This window comes from Grammomys surdaster, unplaced genomic scaffold (genome assembly GCF_004785775.1).
Source record: "Grammomys surdaster isolate TR1022 unplaced genomic scaffold, NIH_TR_1.0 195, whole genome shotgun sequence".
Lineage (NCBI taxonomy): Eukaryota > Metazoa > Chordata > Mammalia > Rodentia > Muridae > Grammomys > Grammomys surdaster.
The window spans coordinates 356,773-366,473 of NW_021604640.1; positions in this window are offsets into that span (position 1 = coordinate 356,773).

The following is a 9,701-nucleotide window of genomic DNA, read 5'->3' on the forward strand; positions in this document are numbered from 1 at the left end:
TCCCTCTCCCTCTCCCTCTCCCTCTCCCTCTCCCTCTCCCTCGCTCCTTCATGTGTATGTATTCACGAGGACACCATAACATATATGCTTTTTTTTAAAAAAAGAAAGTACTTTATGTAAATGGTTCAGAAGCTAAAGAAACATAGTCCATTTTGTCTAAAACCCTTGGCAAGGTTAAACTTTTCTTCACATACCAGTTTAGAAATAACTAGATTTAAGTATTCTCAGTTGGATGATGTTAGAAATATCAATTTACTGTGTTCAGCCCTGCAAAACTCTCACTCATTTATTGAATCAGACTAAAGTGTATTTCATTTAAATTAAAAATATACATTTATAGTCAATAAATATGTAAGTTACAAAGCAACTGTAACATAGGATTACTTTGCAAGCTTTCACAGAAAAAGAAATACAACTTCTAATAAAGTCAGAGCTCTAAAAAGACAATACCAGCCTTTTCTAACAATTTACATTTTATGGAAGCATCAGCAATATTCCCTATGCATGCAGTGGGAGCCACTGGAGTTCATATATATATATATATATATATATATATATATATATATATATTCTTTCTGGAAAGTAGTTCCACTGTTCATTGTATTCATTTAAGAATTGTGGCACCAGTAAAGAGAAAAATATTTCTGCGGTGATTACAGCCAGCTCTAGAAGCAACACCTGTAGTTTTCTGCCTATAAAATGACAGAACTCACAGAATGATGTCTCCTTGGTACAGAAAATCTGTAGTTATCTCATGATTTGAAAAAAAATGTAATCAAACGTCAGTGTGAGAAGGTAGAAATCTGACCTAGCAGACTAACCACCAACCAGCATGTGAAAAACCCTCCAACTTCCATATAATGAACTCACTATTAAATACAATAAAGATTACTGTCTAAATGTGGTCCATGTTGCTAGACAGATGATTATGGATATAGACATGTTTTATGTTGTAGAAAATACTTTTTAAAATATATACCTATATATAATATATAATTTACTGCTTATTTTGTTGATAAATGTTTACCTTTTGAGATTAGATTTTATGAAGTTAAAGCCAACTTTAAGTTGAAACTCATTCAAAGTTCTGAAAAAATTTTAGGCATGTCTACTGAATTTTAAAGAAATTCTGATGATTCATGAATAATGGTTTTCTTTTTAATTACCTGCCATTTTTCTGACATAAATTTTCTTTTAGTCAGATGGATGATATGAAGTATTCTCCAATGAATACATTGAGTTCTACTGGTTAATTGTTTCTACAAAATGTAGCATAATTTTACAGACAGCATTTAATAAATATAAAGGTATTTTAGTTCTTTGGTAAGTGCTGTTAAATGAACAGAAATCAAAAAGGCATGAAGTTATAAAGATGTTTCTTGGCATAGGAAGAGAGTTAGAAGAGATATTAATCCCTGCTCCTTGAGTTAAAATTGAAACAGTCAAGTTCTAAGCAGATTGACTCCATTGTGACTTTAAAGCCAAGCCAAATCCAAACATGAATTAAATTTAGTGGTTGACTCCAAGACATTTCCTGGTGATCATCACTTCCTGGTGTTCCCATTTTTCTAAAGTTACATCCTGTATTGAATAATGAGTTGACACTATGTAGCCAATAGTGTTACCAGGAACTCACCAGAGACGATGCCTCAGGCACAGTGTACAACCAATTGAAAGTCTTTATTTTAGCCATCTGGGAGTACACTCAGGTGTAGCCCAGGACTGAATTGCTCAGTTTCCAGCACATCAGGTTTTTGAAGGCAAACAAACATACAAACAAAAAACCATGTACTGGCATCTCAATGGGCAGCTGCAGTGGGTGGGGAGGCAGGGGAGGTTTCATAGATATCATAGACACAAGCACTTTAACAGAAACTAAGATAAGCAGTTACCTGGTAGTAGGAGAGGTATCCTCACTAAGAGGCAGTTTAACAGAAGATAAAGTATGTTAGCAAGGTCATACTTGACCTAGGCTTTCTAGAATAGAGTTGGGTTTTATTCCATGGAATAATCTATCAAGGAGAATAAATTCTAATTAAACCTCAGAAAGAATTCAAGATGGAGTAAACTTTGCACTATCTTGTCCTGTCCCAGTAAGATGTAGTGGATGTGGCATGTTTTAGAACTCAAGATCCCAGAGTATGTCTTAATAAACCTTGAATTTAGATTCCCTGTCAGCTACCCAACATTAATTGCTAGCTTTCTAAGTACATCCTGTTACACATTCCTCCAAATGCAAGCTTTTCAAATTACACTGGCTATCCTCTGACATGTACCACATGAGAATTTCTTACTGGGACATAGCTAACCAAAGTGACAAAAATTCCTTTATATTAATTTAGCAATAGCACTTAAGGGCATTTTTTACTGAACAAAAATGATCAGGATCAAATTTTTACTGTAGTTTTGTTATTTATGTATATGTGGGCAGTGAGTATGCACACATACATGTAGGTACTAAAAGAAATCCATCTTTCCAGTCCCAGGATCCAAATTTTAAATGAACAGCATTTTAAAGTAAGCATTTGTTAACTTTCTCCTACTTTTAGCAGTTCACTTTAGAGCATTCCATAGAATTTTAATATCCTGATAGTTTTTCTCTCATACATGTATTTACATTGATATAGAAAATGAATTAATTGAATCTAGAGGTAAGAAAGCAAAATGTTCACAACTTTTAAGAAAAAATTTGTGGCTATGTGATGTTATAAAAGTAGATCATACATTCTAAAAGACTAACTTTTTCTGAACTTCACAGGAAGAATTAATAATACGCCTACCTTGAGGTCACTTAAGAATGCCACCCTACTATGTATTCACTGTTAACTTTAAGAGAACAATATAACAGCCAACCTTACTTGTCTTGGATTTCCCATGTGATTAACTTTTACAACCTAAGCTAATGCATAGCTGTCATCTTAAATTATGTACTTTTTCATGCTGCTTAACAAGAACAATGCATGGGTATTATTTGCTGAAAGCAGCAAAAGCAGAAGATGAAAGCAATTTTCTAAAATGAATATTTACTATAGATATTGGTTACAACTTGAATATTGATAAACAGTGAGGGTTCATATTATTGTTTTTTATCTGGGATAGCTGGAGTCCCTGAATTAACCCCTTGGAAAACCATGTTAGAGATTTCTGTAAAGTATCCCACTCCTTACAATTGTGATGCTTTCTGTGCTGTTCAATAAATGTAGAACAAAAGCTTGTTTAGGGATGTCATAGCTGGTCATCAGTAGTCAGAGCTGGAACCCTGAAGAAGTAGGCTTTAACACCAGTAAAGTAATGCCTCATTGGTAGGACAAATGAAATTCCCAGAGAGAAGGTAAGCAGTCAAAAGACAAAAGCTTCCTTCTTTTATGTCATTTTAGTAGGCCTCTACCAAAAGGCGTGGCCAGAATTAGGGTTGGCCTTCTGAACTCAAATAATCTTTTAAGAAAAACTTGATCTAGCATTCAATTATACTTGTATATTAGAACATTCTAAATATTCAAAATTGTGTGAAAAATATATACTCTTAGCACATGGATTTCCCTCAATAACATTATATCTTCTAGGCTTGTATTTTTATCACTCATACACTGTGCTTTCAGCATTTAAATATCTTAACTGCTCTAGTTACATTTTACTGGTGTAAATTGTTGTAGGATTTCTTAATCAAATTTTGTTAGTATTACAGGTGTCTTACTCAACCACAAAACTTCCAAAAGTTTAACTGCTGTGTCTGATTCTTACATTGTTACTCTGTCAGGTATGCATATTTTTCAGATGCTAATTAAGTCTTCAAGAAACTCAAGTTAGTACTATATAAATAAAACTTTTACAGTTATCATGATTTCTGAAGGTCAACCTTCTGTTCCAACCAAGTACTCATGCAACACACATATTCCATTATTTGTTTCAATTATTTGGTCAATAAACAGTGATGAAAAATGGGCATGGAGTACATGTCTATAAGTTCTAGGATGTAAGAGGTAGCATCAGAAGTAAAGGTCATGTTCTACTCCAAATAAGTTCAAGGTCAAACTGTCTGTGTGAGGTTAACTAGAGTTCTCTACAGGAGCAGTGTTAATAGAATAAATTAAGGGGCTTTATTAGAGTGGTTTACAGGTTGTGGTCTGGTTAGTCCAACAAGGTTAACTAGAGTTCTCTACAGTAGCAGTGTTAATAGAATAAATTAAGGAGCTTTATTAGAGTGGTTTACAGGCTACGGTCTGGTTAGTCCAACAATGGCTATCTCCTGAGAGAGAGGTCAGGAATCTGGTAATCTTTCAGTCCATGAGGCTGAATATCATAGCTGGTTTTCAGTCTGTGCTGGAATTCTGAATAAGTAGGCACTAATGCCACTGAAGTAATGCCTCATTAGCAGGATGGATGGACTTGCCAGAGAGAAGGTAAGCAGTCAAAAGACAAAAGCTTCTTTCTTTGTCCTTTTATGTAGGCTGTCACCCAAAGGTGTAGCCAGAATTAGGGTTGGCCTTCTGAACTGAAATAATCTTTTAAGATTATTTGATTCTTATCAAATAAGAATCTTATAAGATTCTTTGGAGCTGTACCTTGCTGCTTGAGTTTTAGTTGATTCTAGATGTGGTCAAGTTAAAAGCCAAGATTACACATCACATTGGCTAACAAGAAACATCTCAAAACCCAGCAATACGGGGTGGAGTGTTATGCTAGAAAGGCATCACTTAATTTAACTCTTTATATGTTCATTCACTAAAAGGCAACACTAAGACTGTTTGCCCAACCCCGTCTCTGGATCCTTGATGTGGTTTTGCACTATTCAATAAGAGTAGGACCAAGGGAAGCAAGGCCTATATTTTTGTCTGCTAAATCTACTGCTCAAACTAGCTTTCTACTTTTAGTCTTTTTTTAAAAATATTTTTATTGGTTATTTTATTTATTTACATTTCAAATGTTATCCCCTTTCCTGGTTTCCACACTGCAAATCCCCTATCCCATCCCCCTCACCCTGCTTCTATGAGGGTGCTCCCCTATCTACACACCCACTCCTGTTTCCCCACCCTGGCATTTCCCTATGCTAGGGCATCTAGTCGCCACAGGATCTAGAGCCTCCCCTCCCACTGTTGCCAAATAAGGCCATCCTCTCTTACATATGCAGCAGGGAGCCATGGCTCCCTCCATGTGTACTCTTTGGTTGGTGGGTTAGTCCCTGGGAGCTCTGGGTGGTTGATATTGTTTACTTTCAGTTTTCATATTCAATAGCTTCTTTTTCATCTGTTCTGCAATTCAGTGTTTTCTCCCCAATGGCTGTTTACACTTTATCTTGACTTTTGTGGAAGTTTGTTAGTCATTTATATCTTAGTAATAAAGCATGGACAAGGCCCACAGTTCTATCCCAAGCACAAAAACAACCAAACAACCCAAAATAATTATAGCTAAAATATAAACTTTAAGAACATAAGCCAGCAAAATACTGCTACTTTCGTAAATTTATAGCCTAAAAGAATGAGGCTCTTGCTTTTAAATGTTTCATTAGTTTGGAGAAATTAAGTTGATTAAACACAACTCTTACCTGAAAATAGCATTAGATATATAAAAAGGCTCAGACAAAATGTAACTTTATAGTAGACACAACAGTAGTATTATTGTCCAAATATTCCTCTTAAGAGACCAACTTACGGTTTGGAAATTTAGCTCAGTGGTAAAGAGCTTATCTAGCAAGCACAAAGCCCTGGATTTGGTCATCAGCTCCGGAGGGGGGAAAGAACCATTTAACAAAAAAGACAGGGTACACAAAAGTAGTACAAACGTATCTTTGGTAAAATGTATAATGCATATCTTTTGTATCTGTTCATAGTACTAAATGAAGCTATGTAGTATTATGGTATGTAAAAAGCTAGAGCAGTCATGCTGGCACATCAAAGGATATTTTTAAATAAAAAATTGACAGTATTATATTTACAGAATGCTGGCACATCAAAGCATATTTTTAAATAAAAAATTGACAGTATTATATTTACAGAGCAAAAATACCAAGTTAAAATTGTCTGTATATATGGATGAGTGTCAGAGTATATATAGCCAGTAGATGGCATCAGAATCGAGTAGTAAAGAAGTAGGCAAATCACCAAAAACTGCTTTGGAACTGTTGAAGCTGAAAAGCAAACAGAGGAAGGGTGAGGACTAACAAGGATTGTCAAAGACCAAACCCACAAGATATCAATCCCAAAGTCAAAACACAGGTCTCAGATAAAAGTTTAAGTGAGCTGCAGTATTAATCTGTGGTCATTAAGGGACAGGAAAGGAGATACTTTCAAAAGCCAAAGACTGACTGAGTTATCTGAGGCCAGGAAGAGGCAAGCACTCAAAACCTGATGCTACAGCATGGTTCTCCCTCTTGGCCTTGTGGCCCATCTTATACTGCTTACTCTCAAGACAGACGAAGGACCATTCTTCTCGGTCGGAACTGGTGCCCTCCACAGAACAAACCAAAAAGTGTCTCTCCTGCTGACTTACCTGATGTGTGGATAAGGGAAACACCCAGTATCCTGGGCACCCAGCCCTCATCTTCCAGTTCTTGTCTGATACCACAGATCAAAAGCCTGGGCACTGCTGTGTGTCAGAAGCAACAAGCACTTTACTTTCTGGCAGTTTTGTGCCTTCTAGTCGCTCTCAACCCTCTGAGGGACAGTAATGTCACGGTTTTTAGTTCTTGTTTTTTTCTACTTTTCTGCCTGCCTGCCTGTCTGCCTGCCCCCCCACCTCTTTCTTTTTTTTGTGCATGTGTGCTGTGTTTTTGTAGATCCTCATGGCCCTGGACTGGACTGTAATGGAATTACCTATTTAAAGACACTATGTGATCTCAAATGTATATAATGGGTTTTTTTTGTTTTGTTTTGACTGTGATGGAATTGTTTCATTTCTCATGTTAATGTGAGAGACATATGCCAAATGATTAGTTGATGTATTTTTTAAATTTAATATTTAAATAAAATATTTGGGAGAAAATTTAAGAGGGAATCTTTGATGTGCTTAAGTGACTAATAAGTGTGTGATTGTAGAGAGATCACAGTGCTATGGATATGACAAAGTCTTCTGGGGTGCTGTGCATGTTTTGATGCCATGAGATTCATGGTGGCCATAATTAAGCAAAAAATATTTTTCACAAAAATTAAAATTATATACTTAAAATTTATATTTAAATTTTTTCCAAATATATAAATAACTTAAAATTTATAGCAGAAAGATTGAATCACTTTTATGATGCTTCCATAATGTTGCTGAAATCAGTCTTTGCTATTTTAAGTTAGCTACATTTGGGAAAATATCATATGGTCACATTTTAATGTGGTATCTTTATGCCAAATGTCAAAAGCAAGTTACCTTAAGTAGGAAAAAGGCACCTTTTAAAGAAAATATCTGTAGAAATCACTATTATCATGAATTAACAAAATACATAACAGCAAGGATCTCACATGAAGCAGATGTTTCCATTTCTTTAGGTAATTAAAAAGCAGTCTAAAAAGATTTTAATACTGAGAAAACTGAGGTTTTCACTAGATTATTTCTGATTTCTGTAGAGTGATATCCTACAAATTCATAAGAAAAATACAATAATTTTACCTAAATAAAAGAATGTAATTACTAAGAGCTTATGCAGTATTTTTTAGCATCTAATCATATTAATATATAAAAAATAAACAGTTGGGTTTAAAAATAGCTTTATTTAGCATACCAAAACCACAGGAACATAAGAAAATTGTATCTAGTATAAACATAAAAAGTTAAATACCATAATTTAATGTAAACCAAGCATTTGAAAAATATGAATTATTGTAATAAAATACATGCTATTTACACAGAACTAAGTTAAAGCTACCTCTGTAGTTACTGGATCAGATTATCAATCTTGAAGAAGTTATCATTAGCAATCAGCAAACATAACATCTCCTTTTCTATCAATCAATAGGAAAAGAAGCAATCATCTTATTTATTTAAAACATATATAATTTATTATGACATTTAGAGCAGGGAAGCAAAAAGTGTCAGTTCAAGGATTCCAGACACAAGCAATGTAGGTAGAGGTTTGAAAATCATTCTATTGGAGGAACCTTGAGCAGATCTTTTTATTTAAATATAAATTGTATTAATTCCATTTATTTACTGCTTAGAAAGGTATTAAGTACATTCTGCAAAAATAAATCTTCATTAAAAATGATCAAAGACAAATGCAGTATCAATCAGGTAGGAAATGCAAAGCATAAAAATATATATTATTCCAGATAAGCCCCTTAATTATAATAAAGGTTAAGAAACTCAGTTTATAAAACCAGAAGGAGTAGCAAAGGGAATTTTAAACGTATGAAACCTAAACTGTACTCGAACACAGCAAAAATGTACAAAATAAAATTTCATGAAGTAGTATTTTGATTATGCTCTTCTTATCATAGAAAAGCTACCAGGAAACTTATGGTTAGTACAGCTATTAATTACTATGAAATAGTGTTTTCTCTGACCAATAATCTAAACAGCTGTCATTACTGATCAATTTGTTTAGCTTTTGTTGCAAGAACCATCATTCATTGTTCTACTTTAGTTCAGAAAGTGTTAAATCCAATACTGAGACTTCAAAATATAAAGTAACTTTACAAGAACAAAAACCTACCTTAGTGAGAGGATGTATTGTTCTTTTGTCCAATCCTATAGTTCTTAAAATTTTGGTTTCTGGATCCCTCCTTAAACTCTTGGGGGAATCTAGACTCCAAAGAACTTTTATTTTTGAGATTTATATCAATATTTAACATGTTAGAAATGAACTGAAAAAAACTAAAGCACTAATTCAGCTAAAAAGTAAAAAAAATATGTCAATAAAAATTACATTTTTATGAAAAATAGCTATATTGTCTTTTTTAAAAGATGTGTGTGAAGACTGTATTGTTTTCCATTGTTCAACTCTTGTTTTGAGAGAACTAGAATAAAGAGACAAATAATGTCTTCAGATAGGATGAAAATATTTTGATTTCACAGATTCCATGGAAGACTGTCAGGAAACTCCTAGGGTTTATGGGCCACAATTTGAAAACTGTTGGTCTCATCTAAAGCCTAATATTAGTGTAACATACACACACACATACATCCTTAATTTTCTGTTATAAACAACCCATAACTTCTCTTATACATTGGATCAAACATCTCCAACTTCATATTTAATTAGAAACAATTATCATACAGTAAGGAAAAATATTTAAAGCAATATTGTCATGTCGAGATCATTATCAAGATAAAAATACCTTCTCACCTATCAGGCCTATTAACTAATTCATGTACTTTAGTGTATATTCCAGTATTTCTTTATCCAATACAGCACTGGCAAATGTACTTAAATTGGCACACCTTTTGTACAGTACAGATTATGTGTGAAGGTAAGTAATAGTCCATACACTCAGCTTAGGGAAATATTAACTATTTATGAAGCAGCCTGCTCTATTTCTCAGTATGTAAAAAGCTCCGATAAAATTCTAGGGAAACTGGGGAAAACATCACCCTGAAGCACAATAATAACATTAGGATCTTACAATTAAGTAGTTCTTCATACTGAAAAATCACTTTGGGTACATGTCATCTCATTTGACCATTTTTCTATTTTTTCTGAAATAGTTTATTTTGGCAATTCATTCATAACCTATTCCAAACTACTGCAGCTAAATACATACATACATACATACATACAT